This window comes from Protopterus annectens, chromosome 14.part0, assembly GCF_019279795.1.
Source record: "Protopterus annectens isolate FY-2018-M chromosome 14.part0, PAN1.0, whole genome shotgun sequence".
Taxonomy (NCBI): Eukaryota; Metazoa; Chordata; order Ceratodontiformes; family Protopteridae; genus Protopterus; species Protopterus annectens.
The window spans coordinates 347,621,405-347,641,295 of NC_056748.1; the positions used below are offsets into that span (position 1 = coordinate 347,621,405).

The 19,891-nt window shown below is 38.4% G+C and overlaps 1 protein-coding gene across 1 annotated transcript in view; it reads right to left on the minus strand.

The window, feature by feature from the left end:
• Window positions 1-19,891, minus strand: part of LOC122788980 (SEC23 interacting protein) — a 1,679,302-nt gene that overhangs the window by 1,642,757 nt on the left and 16,654 nt on the right. The gene's annotated exons all lie outside the window — the stretch shown is intronic.

The window sequence follows — 19,891 nt, forward strand, 5'->3', positions numbered from 1 at the left end:
AAAACAGACTGTGGGAAGTTAAAAGTTCCAATTACAGTGGGAGGTGCAAGGGATTACATTACAGTGATAAATTTAGCAAATGGATTTTTTGCAATAGCTTTGAAAATCAACAATGTCATGACTAGATTACCTCAAGGTTTTCAGAACAGTCCTGTCATTTTTCATCAGACAGTAGGGACATTCTTACAGATGTGAGCAAACATAACAAGGTTATTCATTACATTCTGATACAGTCAGAGACTGTAGAAGAACACATATCACAGCTAAGGAAAGTTCTGAGACAGTTGCAAGAAGCAGGTTTCAAAGTAAACAAAGACAAAATACAGTCTTTGTCACAAAAAGTAAAACTTCTAGGAACCATTATCAGACAGGGAGGACAAGCAACAGAGCTCATAGCTCACACCAGTAAATTATCTTTTGTTTTGCAAGCCGCAGCAGGAAAGGACACATTCTCAGTGGTATTTCAGTCTTGGCCATAAAAGGAATCTCAGGGAACAGACACCAAGTTAAGACAGGTTACATTTACTGGGAATAAAACAGACAGAGTATTTGACTATGTTCTCGGGGGTTATAGTTCAAACTCCACATTTAACAATCAAGACTTTGTTAAAGGACAGTGAAATAAACAAAAATCACTTAAGGGTTTAGTCAGACATTCCTACAGTATATGTGGATGGTACATGTTTCTGGAAGGATTGAAGTACTACACTGGGTTTGCAAAAGGGAGAGAAACCAATTATGGTTAAGTTAGCAGGATACATGTCAGCACAAAGGGCTGAGCTAGAAGCTGTGCAATATGTTTTGCAGCATTTAAATCCAGTAAATATTTACAGTGACCGTGCTTATGTAGCAAATTCTCTAAGACTACATATGGAATGTAGGCTAGAAGAGGGTTCACCGATAGTACAGGACTGATTCAAAACTACAAGTTGTAGGGACAGTTCAGTATTTTAAAAGCAAAGCATCAATGGATAAAAGACCTGCAAAATTTATAACAAGAAATAGTCAAATAGCAAAATAATTAGTAACAGGAATAGAGTTGCGGTAAACCAGACAAGGCAGATATTCTAACCTTAAATGTAAGGACAGTTCCAAATGAAAGTGTGTGTATACAATGCACAGGATCAAAATCAGTAGGGGTCAGTGAATGCAGTATCACGGCAGCTAGGGAAGACTACATTTGCAGTACAAAAGCAGATAAATGACTTCCTATGGAACAGGAAGGAACCTGTTATGTAGGGGATGTAATATCATCAATGAGATTAACTAAAGAACTACCTGAAGGTAAAATAAGAAATGTCAGGAGAAAGAATTAGGAAACAGTACTGGTACATACCGTCATGACATAAATGCAGCAGAAGCAAAAGGGTCTTTCTGCTCTGATCTGTCTATTCTAGACAAGACAGAATCCATAAAGCAACATTTTAAGTAGAATACAACTTGTATCTCAAAAGGCTAGAAAGACATGGAACAGTGACTGGAGTGATTGGTTAAAAAACATTACAGTTTAATTGCTACACTAGCCATTATTTTGTGGATAATAATGTGCATGTGTATTAAACTATTATTAAAAAGATCGTCAATGCAGGTGGTAAAAAGTAACATAACCAATGGAGACATGATTTTTCTGTAGGACTCAAAGTTTGAGTTACACTTTGATTTAAATTTTTTTGGTTTTCTAAATGAAAGGGGGAACTGATAGAATTATATAAACATGTTTCTCTCATAAGTAATAACATATATTTGATACAAATATAAATATATGTAATTTAGGAGAACTGTTTTCCTATCACAGTAACGGTGGTTTTGCAATCATAACAGTGTGATATTTTTAAAAATAGCATGTGACAAAATATGCATTGGCTTAACAGAATGTGCTTGCGTAAAACAAAATGTATTATACTTCGGAATCTTTTTGTAACAAATGGCATTAACAATACAGGCTTGTTGAAATACCCTACGCAGCTGAATGTACACAGATATTCTAGTGAAAAGGGAAATGGCTAACGCAGCAGAAATTACAAACTGTCTTATCAATGAAAGAATGTTTCGGCATGCTGAGAACTCGTTTTGTCTGGACAGAGATAAAGACGGAGACAAAGAAGGCTTCAATACAGGAAAGGGATGTTTTCATCAAGGACAAAAGTTTTGAAACTATAAAAGTGGTTGTAGAATACCTTTGTGGTAGATAGTTCTGTAATCTGAGTCAACTAATGAAGTGCAGTGTATCTGACAGTGATCTGTGTTATAAAGAAAATGTTAATAATCTTACAGTAGTGCTTGGTTGGCTTGTTTCAATAAATCCGTCAGCAACTGCAAATATACAGCTATACAGTTTGTGCGACATGCTGCTAATTTCAACTTAACACCACGTTAGTTTCATTAGTTTAAAGGAATAAATCTCAAACTCTGCACCAAACAACCGGTTATTAACTTGTGCTATAAATATGACTCCTCAGTAACAACTAGTTACTCAAACAATATTTTTTCATAGTTTATGTAATAATTGTATAACTTTTATATAAAATATAATGAAATATCATAAGTAAATGTAACAGGCAAATAAACATTTTCCACCTAAATATCTTATAAAAGTTAACCACGTGTCTATATCATATAAGCGAATTGCACAAATTGCGAACGCTCATAATATCGAACGTACCGGACCTCAAACTTCCTATTGTGGGGGGTGTGGCTTGCCACACCATCTGCTAAATATATATCCCAACTCCGAGATCGCACTACAGTGAGGAAAGGGCAAATATCCCATTCTTCACTATACCACAATCTCAGAAAAAGCACTTTGAGGTCCGCTATGTTCGATATTATGAGCATTCGCAATTTGTGTGATTCGCTCATATGATCTAGACTAGTTAACCACAGCAAAGTACATTATATATTGCAAATTTGTGCTCACTTACTTTAACAGTTTGCATTGTTAAAAAAATTCTACTCCAAGGTAAATTGATATTGTTTTTATGATATTAAATTTATATAATTTTCACATTTCTCGAAATATCTCAACAACCAAGAAACACAGAAATAACTCCTTAGCCACATATGAAACTCTCAGATGAATAAAACTGCTGCTGAAGGTATGTGTACAACTTAAGTGGTTTCTGAGATATTATAAGATGTTTACAAATATTACAAATTTAATAGTTACTGTATTTACTGTGACTTATAAAATTTGGTTTAAAGACCTAGATCCTAAAGAATACTACCACTGTAAAAAGAGCTTGTGCTGAAGAGTTTTGACACTTACACTTCTTTTGTAACCCATATACTCTCAGAGATATGAACATTTTTAACCTCTATAATCCCAGAGGTATGAACATTTCAGACGTGAGGACATAATTTAATAGTCAAAATGCTTAGGCTCCACCTATTGGAAGTTACAGTGCAAACCTATTGAGCTCCACTGGAGTGCATGAGTTAAGTACATTTCCTAAACCATGTGGGCATACATGCAATCTAGATCTTAAGACTATATTCTTATTCAGTTACAATTCTTACCCAAGACTGTTTAAATTTGTTACAACATATGGGTGCTTAATTTATTGTTAAACTGCAAACAAACAATAACTAAATAATATTTAGTTACTAAATAACTAAACCCTAACTGGTACTAGAATTTCTACTAAATAATGCATATATTCTTACTAAAATACAGTTACTCAACAGATGCATGATAGAATATCAATAAATAGTATTCCGCTAAGTTTAGGGGGCAGAAAAATCACTGTAAAACATAACAGCGCTTTTAGAGAGTGCGTATGTCTAGAAGAAAAAGCTAAACTAGCATTAGAACTGCATTAGGATTGGAAAGTAAGCCTTTCACCTATGTGTTTTCTAAGACAATGTTGATTAAAAAATACAAAATGCTGTTACACGTCTATGAGCTAACAATTTTAATAAAATCTACAAAAATCATGAGACAGTATTTCCCTGACACTTGATAAAATGGGGTACAAGTTGTAGAAGCAGGGATACATACTTTCAGAAATGCAAATGCTGCACTCCAGTGTATGTTTAAGTGATAATAAATATACACATTCAGAATCTCATCTGTATACTTTATAAAGACTTGATTATTCATGATGCTAGCAATTTTATTAACTTAGAATGACAATATAAGAATAATGATATTCTGAAAACTTACTCTGTAATGTTATTAAATATGTGTTCCACAGTTGGGGTGTGGATTAGTAACCTTTTGTAAAATGTATGATACTACAAACCTAAGGTACTTCAAAGCAAAGGATAAAAACATCAAAATAAAGATATTCTGAACTGTACACTTTGTTACATACCGATGTGCATTTCAATGCTGTATTTATACAAGTCTCAAACGTACATTATAAAAAACGTAAATTCAAGTTAGTACTTGAAATTCTAACACACGATATTCTGATACTGAATTTACAAAGTCTGGAGGAAATTACTTCTACTGCAAAATTTAATAACATGATTGTGAATATAACAAAGCAGTATGTTCATAAGGCAGCACAACGCTTATAGAAAAAAATTAAGGGTGAGATATTTCACATAATAAATAGCTACTAAAAATTAGCTAAGAATAAGTCATGCCGAGCAAAGGACAAGATATACAAGGAGCAAAATCACTTTAAGTCAATTCATCTCTATCTGAAACAGGAATGCAAATTCTGAGAGAAAATTAAGTTATCGCATAACTTTTACTGAACAATTAATTACCATCTATGGTAAGAATTATGTAACTTCACATTAACTCAAAACAGTGTAACTTGTTAAGTAAATTAAGAATATTAGAAATGAAGTCAATAAAATAAAATACAATAAAATAAAGTACTAATCATACTTAAAAACAAAATGCAACCTCTAGGGACAAATGCCACTAAGAACATTTCAATAAGTTTCTCCATCCCCTCAGACTAAAACATTAACAATGCTACTTAACATCTGAAATATTGTTTAAGAAATGTAAAGTAGTATTCATCTTTAACTTATGCTTAGTAACTATAAATTGAGCTTTGTATAGTTATAAAAACAATGTCATGTAAAGAGTAATCACAATAAGAAAATATTAACTAACCTACATGTAAAATTCCTTTGACTTAATATCACACCGACAAAAAGAGCTGCTAAAGCTGAAATCTTACCACCACTGCTACTAGATTTGTTCACTCCAAATGCTCAATATTTCAAAGAGATTAAAAATTATAAATCATAATCTTTTTTAGTAACATCAGCATAAAGCATCTCAAGTGTGCTGCCATCTTGGAAATGCCCAACATTAGCATGTCAATGGAGCAGCACAGCAACATTCAAACTATGTCTGAGGTCAAACAAATAATTTAAATGTTAGCACAAGCTATTTAAACGTTAACAAGTAGATAAATAAAGCTGTTCATGGTCAGGTTTTAAGAAATACATCACCCTAAAAGAAAGAGTGGAACCATTTAAAAAAATCATTCAGCTAACTGAGCTTCTTCAGTAAATAAGGTCTATAATAAAAAAGAGAGAAAGACACAAAACAAAATTAGCTATAAAGTATAAAATTGTTAAAAGAGCAAAACTAACTACAGAGTAAATAAATGCTATGTATACTGCACATTTAAATATAGACGTAGTACCTTGTAATTAAAAATAGATTACTTACCTGAACACTATGAAATTGATCCAATTAGTAGTTACAATATTAAACTAAATTATTAAGGTATTAAAGTCTTATAGTGAGGAGATGGAAGACACTGGATTCCACAAAAGGTAACAAGAAATGTTACTAAACAAAGGCAATACTTTAACTAAATAGTACAATACAAACAAATAGCTGGATCAATTGTTCTTTACTTTTTCTATTTGCTCCTGTACACTTCCAGAATAATTTATCAGCTTGCCGTTTAAGACTCATGCCTGAACAAACCACTTGTTCCAGTAATGGCAAAGACTTGAATGACTGAATACATGTTACTGCTTTATCTAAGGAGTTAAACAGTTTAGATCCATCTCGCAGAAATACTTTAACTTTAAAGTTCACCTTCTCTATCCCGTTAATGTTTTTTCTTAGTTCTTTAAAAAAAAAAAAAAAAAAAAAAAAAAACACATTGCTTTCTTTTTTCTGTGACCTTAGAAATATTTAACACCAAGTTCTTGCTAGTATTTTAAATAAAACTCAAACAAATTATGCATCTTGGGGGGTGCTCTTTTTCCCTTATTTGGAGAGAGAGAGAAATTACCTCTACAATCTTTCAATGCCATGGAAAAATGCATCTGGAAGACTTAAGACTTTGGGTTATCATGCAGAGAAGAGATTTATCATATTATGGCTTCTATTTTTTTCTGGAACACCTTGTATTAAATTATTTCTCTTTTTATTATTTTCCAGGTCATCTAACCATTCCAATAGCAATTTTTTATTTTAAAATGAACTCTATATGGTTTCCCCATTTACTTGGTATTCCATCAGATTCACTGAATGCATCTTCTATATCAGTTACTTTTGTATTTTGTTGTTTGATCATGTGTTTTAAAAGGATTCATCTTCTTGCTGAAATTTTCCTTGTTGCGATCCATTTTGTTATCCAAATTGTCCATCTTCAGACAGTTTTCCAAGTATACTTGTAGTTCTTTTTTCATACTATCTTGAGATTGATTTTTTACAGTGACTCATTTTGAAAAAGGTCTTTATAATTTTTAATTTTTTTGAATTTATGTCAAGGATTAAGTTTTAACACCTTTATTAAATTATCATCACTTAAGATGTAGGCAAACATACATCACATATTTTCTTTGCTATTATCAGTCTAACATTACAAAAAACTGCCAAATCCCTGCCTTCCCTTAAAGCTCACTCATTATTTTCATGTATTGTTTCCACAATTCCCATTTACTTGTATGCAATTTGCTCCTACTCTTTTGTAAAGATCACACTGCCAGTCCTTTTGTCTCTTAAATATTTAATACCTCAAATACAATTAGTGTGGACTTTGGTTTTGCAGCAGCCAACAGAATTAAACTTAACAAGGCCTTACTATGTCTAGGCAAGTCAGATCCTGTATCCCAGCTCAAAAGGATAATTTCCTTACCTACAGCCATTTGCTCACCCAATATTTCTGATAGCAGATCTTAAAAATTCCCTACAGAGTACTCTAACTCTCTTAGTCACCTCTTTCTTCTCCAGCACATCTCCTAACGGTTGACACCTACCTCAGGAAAAATTCTTTGAAGTCTGCTTGGGGTATAAAAATACCTACACAAACACTTCCAAGCAAAGATCCTAAACCATCTGGAACTGGCTGCCTTCTTGGGAGACATACAAAAGGCTTCCTCTTATTTTCTTGTAAATGACTTTTCCAGTCTCCCTTCCCAATCTTTTCTACTCTCCTCGGATTAATTCCTAACGTTATCATGCAATGTTTTATATGAAGAATTTCTTATGTTATTCTTAAGAAGTCCAGCAAAACAGCTATTAAGATAGTCAGTAAAGTCTGAAGTAATTTGATCATTCCAGGAAAAATACAACTAAAAATCCTGTCAGAATTTTTTTTTTTTAATCTGAGGAACTCCTTACAGGTGCTGTTAAAACTATGCCATCTAGCCTTAGAATCCTCACCATTACTTTCCAGACAAAGTGGTATCCAACCTATGTACCCACATGTCTAGACTGTGCCCCATCCTCATCCCACTCTACCACTGTTTCCTACTAGAGTCTGGAAGGTCCTGACTAGTGTAACACGTTAGCAGAGATGGCTGCTGTATGTGCCACCATACTGCATGCAAGTGTGGTCATGGTATTACCTCTGGTCTCTACCATTCCATGTAATGGTGAAAATCCTCATGTATACCCTGCAGTACTCGAACCATCTCTAGCTTTTTCTCTGTGGCAGTAGACTAAGCCCAGACAATGTCCTGGCACGTCTGGACAGTCAATGCTTTTTGTGCATCTGGTGCTAGCTGTGACATGTGCCTGCACTTGGCACCCTTTTGTACAAGGGCTACAATGGACACTGCTATCTCTGAGACTGTACAATCCTCCTGAATGTACTCCTATGGTTGAGCAAACAAATATTTGTCCTTCCCTAAGCTGTCTGTAATGTAATATCCTCAACTACTTGGGAGTCTGAGCCTGTGTCACTTTCTGCAGAATTATGTACCTGCTGTGGGTTGTGTTATCCTGCCATTACACTTGGTGACTGTAAGCCACTATCCACAGACTGTGTTACAAATATAATGGTTATGTTAACATCGACAACAGCTATTCTGTTTTCTAGCTGTGCTGGCGAAATAGAATTGCTCGTTTCTGCTGCCGACTTTGTGAAGGAGTATTTGACATGGTTACTGGAGATTTTGAACCAAGTAATACATTTTTGCATAATGAAGTATATTGGACACATACCATGCACACTCTGGCCACTTTCCTGATGGGCAGGGCTTACCTGTTGATAAGCAATGTATGACATGCACACAGTTATCCTCCACACTAATCTTCAGACTGGATGACTGTGGGTGGTGCTGAGGTCGGTAATTGCTAGTGACTACACCACCTCAGATTATGGCTGTGGAATCTTACTGGTGTTGTAATCATCTCCCTAAATGGAGAGAAGATATTCCTCATCTGGTGTTAAGTGGCACAACAAACTTTCTACCCTTTTACCGGTCACTGTCGATGTGCTTCAAGGATCAATACTCGGACCACTGCTTTTCACCAACAAACCATCCTCAGCCACTCAGCATGTAACCATTGCTTAATACAGAGGACTCCTCCCTTATAATGTTCAGCTCCTTCAATTCCAAAACTCCTACAAACAACCCAGAAAGCCTTCAGCGACATAAAATATTACCTCTCCGACTCCAAACTCATTCTTAATCCTAAGAAAACAAAACTCATGCTCTTCACCAGTTACAAAACACACAATCCCCCACCACCCTTCACCATCTACTCCAATAAAACAAAAAATCAAGCCAGTCAAATACACTAAGCTCCTTGGGGTTACCAGTGACAACAATCTTAGATTTGACAAACACATGGCTATTACTATCAAAAAGGTACACATTTAAGTTGGGCTCACTCTACAAGGTCAAACCTTTAACAGAATCCACCAGAAATTCCATATTTTCTGGCTCACTCAGACTCACTCTCCACTCAGTTATACGCCTGGCCAATATTCACAAGTTTAAGTCAGTTTTACGGAGATAGCAAAATTCGCTTCAAACCTCCCTTATAGAGCACACCGCTGTACAACACCGCACCAACTGAAGTGGCTTCAGCTCCCTATTCTTCTTAACTTCAACCAATTAAGCTTCACTCAGCATCTTCCATCACAGAAACAACTGTCCTGCTCTCAAACACCTTGCTCAGCCTCACTCCAGTAACAGATTCCCAAGATCTACCAACAAACTCCTACTTAAACAAAGTCACAGAACACTTTGTTTCCTCCTTCTCACCTTTCTTGCTGTGCAGTTACTGTACTATTTCATCCCTAAACTTCTATTACTCTACCAGGCCTAAAAAAAAAAAAAAAAAAAAAAAAAAATGTTAATGTAATGACTATCTCTGTTATAGTGTATTGTCTATGCAATGTATGTACCCTCCTAGTTGTATTTGATATTATCTATATAATTTGTATGACATCTGTATTTCCCTGTTTGTACTACTTTTGTAATTTACTACTTTTTTGTAATCAATTTTAATTTTCCTGTATACTGGAGCTTTTCTCCTCGGGTCTCCACTGAAAAAGGGCCGTACGACTCAGCTGGACCAACCCAGTTAACAATGTCAAATACATAAATAAAAAATAAATAAAAGTAAATAAAAGTAACCGAATCCTATAACACCTACAGTGATTCTCTATACGCAAACAAATGATATAAATCCTGGAATTCCATACCCCAAACAATATTCAAGAACACCAACACTTCCAAATTTAAACTTATAAAGGGACGCCTCAATAATAACCAGCTCTGCTCATGCACGAAGCCTGGCTGATAAAACATCTCTTTACCTCTAACACTTGCATTCTCTCTCATTACTTATTTTTCTATCTATATCCAGCCTCCCTTCTTCATTTTGGTATTCAATGTTCAATGTGTGCCTGCAAGCTTGGGTCTTGACCTATCTCACTTCATAGTTACATTAATCCTATGCATGATTGTCTATTTCCTAATTTATAACTCCACTGATAATGTTCCTCTGGTAGACTCTCTACTATACTGTCAACCCATACTACTACTATTACATCTGAATAATCTATATATTGAACTTTTGCTTAGATCGCTGTATACATATGCTTTTACTTTGAATATAATGTAAATTTTCCTTGGTTAAAACAACTCAGTTGTAAACTCTTGTTATAATTTCTCTTGGTAACTTTAAAGTTTGTGTTGTTTTTAACTTTTCTTTGTATGAAGCTTTTCTCCCTGCACCTCCGCTAAAAAGGGCATTTTCTGGCCCAATCGGACCTTCCCAGTAAACAAATGTAAAATAAAATAAAAAATAAAGGGCTCAGTGTTTGAGATCCCCCACTGGTACTACTACTGGTGACTACATTCTATCTAGCCTTTGTTCTGGCACATCCCATATGCTATTGTCCCTTTGTCAGCACTGTATCAGCATGTAGTTCCTTCCCTCAACCGCATTTATATCCAAAACTACTTGATTCCACACCTTAGCTCTTTCAGCTCGTTTGCCCTCCTTTACCAAACAGGCGCTTGCCACTTGCACTGAAATCCAACATGAAGATGTGGTTATCTTCGGGACTGAAGCTGTTTTTCATTTGCCTGGAGTCCTACTCCTGCATCACATTCACCTGAAACATCATAAAAGGAGTACCTCTAGTGAAACCTGATTTACAGAAATGAAACCCACTCAGACTTGCAAACCATTTAAAAGCAACCTCCCAAGTAAATTAAATGTGTTATTACACACTGGCAGTCTTGACAACTAAGCCCCTTTCTAAAGTATGCTTGCAGTAACAAAGAAAGAACCCTGAAACCTAAGTTCAAATAAAACTTACCAGCACTAACTTACGCAATGAATACAGCAGTTTTACTAAATTTCATTGTAGTATCCTAACAGCAGATAAAATTTCTAATTTAAAAGAAGAAAAAACGACTTCCACTCATATTTCTTTTTATGGTATTGTTAAGATTTTCCACCAGTATGCTGTACAGCATCAGCAAAAAATTAAAACACCAGGGTCAGCATCTTGCACTTTCAACCTTATCAGCACAAAATAAAAATATTTAACGTGGTCTCCCCTTACTTGACTGTGTAAACAGGAAAGTTATATACAATTAATAAATGACACTATACATTGGACTAGTCCTTTGCCCAACATCAACATACAGTAATTGCCTATGAACTTCACCTTACCCTAACAAAAATGAGCTCCTGCACAGTAAAAAATGGTTGAGAGAATTGATTTCCACAGCTCCTTTAATTTTTTTTAAGTATTTTGTAATTTTACTTTAACTAATTTGTACTTTTCCAAATCCATCGCTGTCATACTTGGCTTAACACAGTTAAAATTGACGGCTATATTATAATTCGCAAGAACTGTGGCCCATTAACACACTTCTTATGCAAATGAAGCTCAGCTGAGCCTATTTTTATGGATGGCAGTCTTATGCATTGGTGTATCTGGCCTCACAGGCATTAAACAACTTTGGGTGGTCATGGATGAGTGGCACCAAGTGCAGAAACAAGCAGCATCACCACGTCTCCACTGTATGTTAGTATGCACTGCACCACGATACATCTCCAGTGAGTTAACATTTTTGGACTACACTGAATCCTACTCAACAAACGGCTATAAACTATGCTACTTAGTAACTCTCAATTACTTTAGATTTTTTATTTCTGGCTTCATTCAAGCATGTTACAGATGTAATGAATTCCGAAATACCCCCAGCAATAATTTATGGCAGCATGATTTTAAAAGTATTACAGTACCACCATGGTGGCATTCGCGAATCCAAGGCAGAACATTCCTCTGCATAAAGAAATAAACACTGGAAGTACAGTTGTGTAAGCAAACTTAACACAATAGTAGCTGTTCGAAGGATCACTGCTGCAGTAGTCTTGGCTATAAGAGTTACATACTGGATGGAATACAACAGCTGGCAGCTTCCAAAGCTTCACAGCACTTTCCACACACACAGTCAGCTCGAGCTGAGCTGACTAAATAAATAAAAAAAAAAGACAGGCTTGAGTGCTAGACCCTTCACAGCTTTCATGCCAACAAAGAGATAGGCCAAGCCCTGAAAGGATAATGCTAGGAATAACAAAAAATAAATGTCCACACCATGGCATAGACACCACACAAAAAACAAGGGGATGGAGGGTGGGAGCAGTTGCTGCAGCATTAATCATTTTAACATATATGGTTATGGAAAGTTTATTTAAATAACTGTACTATGTTCATTATATTGATCACTTCTAACCTGTTCAATCACAGCCTCACCTCAAGCTCGGTCCCTACAGAATGGCGCACTGCTATAGTCATCCCTCTCCACAAAGGAGGAGCGACTACAGACCCTGGGAACTATTGCCCCATTAGCCTGACATATCTGACATGTAAAGCTATGGAACGCATCATCATGGACCTAATAAACAAGGATATAGGGAATCTCCAAACTGAATCCCACACAGTTTGGTTTTGTGAAGGATAAATCATGCCTGCTTAACTTGGTCAACTTCTTTTAGTCAGTCACCAGAGGTACGGATGAAGGCAAGGTGGTTCATACAGCCTACCTTAATCCGGCCAAGACCTTTGATACCATTCCCCACTCAGGAATTACAGAAAAACTCACTAAACTAGGCATCAACCTCTATATCACTAGGTGGGTTCCAAACTGGCTCACAGATAAAACCCACAGTGTAAAAGTAATTGACTCCAAGTCAGACTGCCAACCAGTCACGAGTGGAGTCCCACAGAGATCGGTCCTGGGTCCTCTCCTGTTTGGTATCTACTTCTCAGAAGTCCAGTCCAACATGAAGGAACTGGCTAACAAAGTTCGCAAACTATTGCAAGATGGGAGCAATTAATAACTCCCAGAGTGATGTTGACACCCTACAGAAAGGCCTCACTGAAACCAATGACTGGTGTCAGAACCATGGCCTTACGCTCAATGCCAAAAAATGTGTAGTCACCCCCTTTGGGAAAAACCCAGTTCCCATGAACTACCACATCAATGGTAGCCCACTGAACACAGAAGGTGTTATAAGAGATCTGGAAACACAGGTTGACACCAACCTCTCTTTTGACCACCACACTGCACTATGGTCTGAAAGTCCTTCTATGTGGCACATCTCAGTACTAAGGGTTTTGCATCCAGGAAGAAAGAGGTCACTGTCTCCCTCTACTCATTAGGCCAGTCATTGAGTACAATGCCCCATTTTGCATGTACCTCACTAGACACCTGCAACAACTGGAAAAGCTGCAAAGGTACCTCACAAAGAGGATCCTAGGCCTTAAACAATTGTCCTATATGGACAGACTCAAAAAACTCCAACTATTGTCTGTCTCATATCACCTACTTAGAGGCGATCTCTGCTTGACTTACAAAGCCAAGTCTGACCCAGCTCTGTTAGAAATGCTACATCTAAAGAAATCCCAATCCCTCCACACCACATGCTCCACAGACCTCAACCTCATTACCACAATCAACAGAAAGTGCTGGAGGGGCAGGTTCAGAACCCAGAGACTGCCCATGCTATGGAATAGACTTTCCATACATATTAAACAGAGCACATCACTGGCCCTCTTCAAGAGAAATCTTGATGAGTGGATGGGAAATAGAAAATTCACCCCGGGGATCACTCCAGTGGCTCTACTCGACAGAGGCACTGGAAACTATGGTCAGGTGGCATGATGCCAGGTTAATCCTATGGGCTAGGCTTGCAAAGGCTCCAGGGCCTTAGCCTAGTACACACCTATGAACCTATATAGGCAAATTACTATATCTTACTACATTTGGGAAGTGGATGAAGAATTCAATAGCCTCTGGAGAATGGTCCTACCAAAGCCTGATCTAGACCTAGGCAAAGAATCAAGCTTATAGTGCTTTGTAAAAGTACTTACAGAGAACCAAGTTCCAGATTCTAGAATCCAACCCTTTACAAAAAGCCATAGATGAAGCAAACACCTGGTAAACTGGGCCTTAATGCTGCCTGCAACAGTTGTGCTGTGGCAAGTATAAAAAATGTAACAGTCTTAAGACAACCATTTTTGAAAAAGTCGTTTTGTCATAGATTGATTGTTCCTTCTTCTAACTTGCACAAGAAATGAACAACTGATCTGAAGATCTGAAAGATTTAATTCTGTCAAGATAGGACCAGAGTGGTCTGTGGACATCCAAGGCAAGGCATATCATCATCATCATCAGCCCCCCTTTTCCCATTTTTTCTACATGGGATCGGGGTATCGTGTTAACTGTCGTCAACTCTCTCGATTAAGTGCCACACTTTTGCCTTCTTCAACACTCATGCCTGACTGCCACAGATTTTCTTTCACACAATCCATCCACCTATTTGTTGGACATCCTTGCTTCCTCTTACTTTCTTCCTGTCTGTCCCAAATCTTCCTCACCAGATTGTCTTCTGATTTTCTATACGAGTCCAAACCACCGTAATCTGTTCTCTTTGATCTTTTCTCAACTGGAGCTACTTTGGCTTCTGCTCTTATGTCCTCATTTCTTTGTCTGTCCCACAGTGTGCATCCTATCACCTTTCTCGGGCACTTCATTTCCATCATCTCTAGCTTCTTCAAATGTTCTGCCTTTACTGCCCAGGTTTCTGTACCATATAGTAGTACTGGTCGCACTACTGTCTTGTACACCTTACTTTTCAGCTTCTTTGGCATTCTTCTGTCATAGACTACACCTGATACTCTAAGCCAGTTGGCTGCAGCCCCTCTGATTCTGGCTTTGACCTCTTCATTCAGACTACCCTTCTCCTCAACTACTCCTCCCAGATACTTGAAGCTGTTTACCTGTTCCACTCTCTTCCCTTCTATCTCTATTTTCAGCTTCTTCTGATTTCCCCAATTTGCTGCCATTACCACAATCTTATCTGTGCTTAGTTTTATCCCATATGCCTTCAGATTTACATTCCATTCTCCTATCCTTTGCTGAAGTTGTAGCTCCGAGTCTGCCTGTACTGCCACATCATCTGCATAGAGCAGCTTTGTTGATCTGTCCCCTCCAACCTGTTTGCTAATGTAGTCCATCATCAGTATGAACAGTAGTGGGCTCAGAGTTGAACCCTGATGTGCACCCACACCCACTGGGAACCCCTCTGTGAGGGCAAACACTTCATACTTGAGTCATTGGGTCCTTGAACATAGCCTGCACTAATTCTGGCAATGTTTCTGGGACTTCAAAACCACCGCAGTACTGCTCAGCTAAGCTTTCTTGGGACCTTGTCATAGGTTCATAGTTAGGTACTAGGATATCGGCCCTGGGGCCTATACAAGCCCAGCCAAAAAGGTACCCTGGCTTTTGCCACCCAAGAAAATTATTTTCCTGTGCCACTGTCGAGCAGAGCCACAGAGGTGATCCCCGGGTGTATTTCCTATTTCCCATCCGATCATCAAGATTTTTCTTGAAGAGTGTTAATGAGGAGCTTTGTTTGATATAGATAGGTAGTTTATTCCAGAGTGTAGGACGTCTCTGGGACAGGAATCTATCTCTCCAGCATGTTCTGTTTATTGTGGTGACAAGGTTTAGGTCCCGAGAGCGTGTAGCTTGGAGGGAATGGGATTTCTTTAAGTGGAGCACGTCTAACAGCTCTGGGTTTGACATAGCTTTGTATGTTAGGCAGAGATCACCTCTAAGTAGGCGATATGCGACAGAGTAAAGCTGGAGTTTTTTGAGACTGTCTGTGTAGGGCATCTGTTTGAGGCCGATAATCCTCTTTGTGAGGTATTTCTGCGGCCTTTCCAGTTGTTGTAGATGTCTTGTGAGGTACGTACCAAAAGGGGCGTTGTACTCTATAATGGGTCTAATGAGTGATGAATAGAGGGGAACAATGACCTATTTTTTTTCTGGATGAGAAACCTTTTGTGATGAGGTGTGCCACATAGAAGGATTTACTGACTACTGTGGCAATGCGATTATCAAAGGAGAGACTACTGTCCATCTGTGTCCCAAGGTCTCGTCACACTTTTGGTGTTAAGTATACTACCGCTTATGTTGTAGTTCATGGGTACAGAGGTTTTACCAAAGGGGATGATGATGCTTGGCATTGAGCTTGAGGCCATGGCTTTGACACCAGGCATCTGTCTCAGTGAGGCCCTTTTGCAGGATGTTTCTCCAAGTCTAGGAATGCCCAGTTGGACTCTGTCCTCATCGGGTCTATATTATAAGACCAAACGTTTACAACCACAAACACCTAAACAGCGACACAAACACCGAACTCCTAAAATAGCGAAGGACGTAAACATCGAAATCCAGAATGCTGAACGCATTTCCAACAACAACACCATACAGGTAAGGAAAACCTACAAAAACAAATTTCATTAAAACACACTTTTGCAGGGGGGCAAGCCCCCCACACCCCCTACTTAAATATACCAATTCCGAGATTGCACTACATTTGGGAAAAGGCTATATTTCCTCTTCCCCAGGATTACCCTGCTGGCCACGGAAATACATTAGGGCGTTCTGAATTTCGAGGTTTACGTCCTTCGCTATTTTAGGAGTTCGGCATTTATGTGTCGCTGTTTAGGTGCTCGCGGTTGTGAACATTCTGTCTTATAATATAGACCCCCTAATCTCTAGCCTCTTCTCAAGTATTTGTCTCAATGCAAACATCGGGTCAATTGTGCTGCATCCTGATCTGAATCCAAACTGCTCATCTCCCATTCTACTACTCTGCGTATCCATTTATCAATCACTCTCTCCAGAACTTTCATGCAATGTGATAGGAGTTTGATGCCTCTGTACTGCCCACAGTTGTGGATGTCCCCTTTGTTCTTGTACACTGGCACTAGTATGCTTACTCTTCAATCATCTGGGATATACCTTTCTCTCCACACTGCTATTAGCACCCTCAGGAGCCATTTCTCCCCTATCTCACCCAGCATCTTTATCATATCTGCTGTGTCCTCATCTGAGACTACTGCTTTACCTGACTTCATTTTCCTTAGTGCTGTTCTTACTTCTTCTAGGGTGGGCTCCTCTTCTAATCTCATTGTAGGCTGTTTCTGGGGAAGTACAGCTTCTGTGGGGTTTTCTTCATTCAGAAACTGCTGGAAATACTCCTTCCATCTGCCTTTGATGTCCTCTGGGCTGGTGAGCAGGTTGTTGCTGGCATCCCTTATGAAGGGTGTTCGACTTTTTTCTTTATCTTTCTGTCTTTGCCTTGCAACCGGATATAGTTCCTTTGTGCCCCTTACTGGAGTCACTTTCCAGAAGTTGGTACAGTGCCTCGGATGCCCTATTCTTTGCTATAGCAACTTCTTTCTTAGCTTCTTTGTTAGCCGACCAGTAGTCCGTCCTAGCCTGGTCAGTCTTTTCCATCTCCCACTTCTTCCTGCACTCCTTTTTTCTTTTGATGACTTCCTGGACTTCTGCATTCCATCACCAGCTTTCCTTAAGTACCTTATTTCCACACCTGGCTCGGCCACATATCTTTTCTGTAGTCCTAACACATGCTATTTTTAGGTGCTGCCATTCTTCAACTCCACCTATTTCCTCCTCTTCTTGGGGAGCTAGAGCCCTGAGTAATTCCTTGAACTGTTGTACTTTCTCTCCAGGTCAACTTTCAGGTCTTCAGCCTGGTCTCTACTGACCTTAGAGCCGTCTCCGACCACTGCTTACAGCGGATTGTGGCAACTAGTGGTTTATGCTGTGGGCCAACTTTTTCACTGGGGATGACTTTGTAATCATGGACTCTGCTCCAATGCCTTTTCCTTACTAGGAAGTCTACCAGAGTTGCATGTTGACTACTCTTGTATGTGATCTTGTGACTGTCTCTCTTTCTGAACCATGTGTTGGCAACTATCACGCCATTTGCCAGACAGAAGTCTAGAATGGCTTCTCCTTCTTTATTCCTCTTGCGTACTATGTGGAACCAGGCAGTCCTCATATCCTGTTTTGTCTGGCATATCCTCTCTCATTTTTAAGCTTAGGAAGAAAATGGGGAAAAGGATAGTTTGGCTTAAAGTAAACTTTGATACCACTCCAGGCATAAAAGGATTATTTCTCAAAGAATCCCTGTCCCTGCAGAAATTAACACAGGGTTGGGTTCACCATTCTAGCTTGCAAATCAAACCATTTCTAGCAGAGGTCAGAATAATCAGTAAAACTGTCTTCCATGTTAAGAATTTCAAGTCAGCCAGGTTAGCTGGTTCAAATGACAAAAAAAGTTAGCATGCGTAGCAGAAAATTAAGATTGGAAGGAAGGGCCACCACTCTTCCTGCAGGCCTCTTGCTGTAAAACCAATTTGAAAGCAGAAGACCCATGAGCAGACATGTTGAAATGGCCGACACATGAACCTTGACAGAGGAGTAATAAAGGCCATAGAATAGTAACTCACACAAATATTGTAAAACCAAAGAACACCTAGCTCAGATTTGGAGCTGGTAATGTTGCTGACAGCACTGAAAAAAAAAAACTTTTCCATTTACTAAATATATGATTCTCTAGTAGCAGGCTTTCTTGACCCCCATTACTATGTGCTGTATGTCTTTAGTAAAACAGGTGCCTAAAAGGAATTAACTGAAGTTGATTGGGTTGGGGTGTATTAAACACCCGTTCCTGTGTGCGTAGATCCAGTTTGTGAGGAAGCTTGTAGTAATTGCTTCTGCCATTTCCAAAAGATGGGAGAATGATGGTTGCCTGAATGAGAAGGGAGTCCTCACAATGACCTTTTGGGATTCCTTCTGATTCTTCAGAAGTAATCTAGATATCAGTGGAAAGGGTGGAAAAGTAAACATGAACATTCCTGTCAAAGGAAAAGAAAAGCCTTGTGTCTTTTACGCCTTCTTGAGTGGAGCCCTGAAGCAAAACCTTGCCAGTTGATTGTTTAGAGAGGAGGAAAATAAGTCTACTTGAGGAACTCTACACAGATGGATCAAATCTTGGAAGATCCCCATCCATGACTTTCTGCCCTTGTCCTGCTCAGCTTATATGTCACACAGTTTTGCTCTAATGAAAAGCAAGATGCCTGTAGAGTGACACTGTGCTGTGAAGGTATATCATAAGCTAACAAAGCTAGTCTGCAAAGAGGATATAACCTAGTCCCCACTTACTTATTCATGTACGACATCACTGTGGCATTGTCTGTAATAACATGAAAAAAAAGTCCCGAGAGTTCAGTGCCTTCATAAGGGCAAGTATCTCTTGTATATTTATAGGCTTCGGTCTGTCGATGTCCCACACAACTTGCACTTTTATCCCTCTAGAAACTGCTCCCCAAACAAAGTCTAAGGTGTCTGTAGTGACTAACTGCTTTGGAACTAGGTGGGAGAAGGGGAGGCCTGGATTTAAAGATATTTGCTGTCTCCATGAAGTGATTTCTCTTCTGAAAAATCCTAGCACTGGGATTTGAAAAGAAAAAGAATGCTGGTGTTAAGACCAAAGAGACTTCAGATACCACTGTATCCATTTCATATGGAGTCTTGCCAGGGGTATTATGATAATCATAGATGCCATGAGACCCAAAATCACGAGGTAGCCCTCTCAGGTGACCAAAGTCAGAGTGCAAAACCGTAGAAACAGATATAAAATCTATTTTTTTCCTGTGGAAGAAAAGCTCTTTGAACTGAGGTCCTTCCTGTGTGAAGGAGTCAAGAAAGGATTCTGCATTTTCTCTTGGAATTCCAGTTTGCGTAAGAGATTCCAGACAGCTGAAATATAGTAAAAAGTGGATACCCTGTAACCTACAATGAGCTATAACTGGAGCAG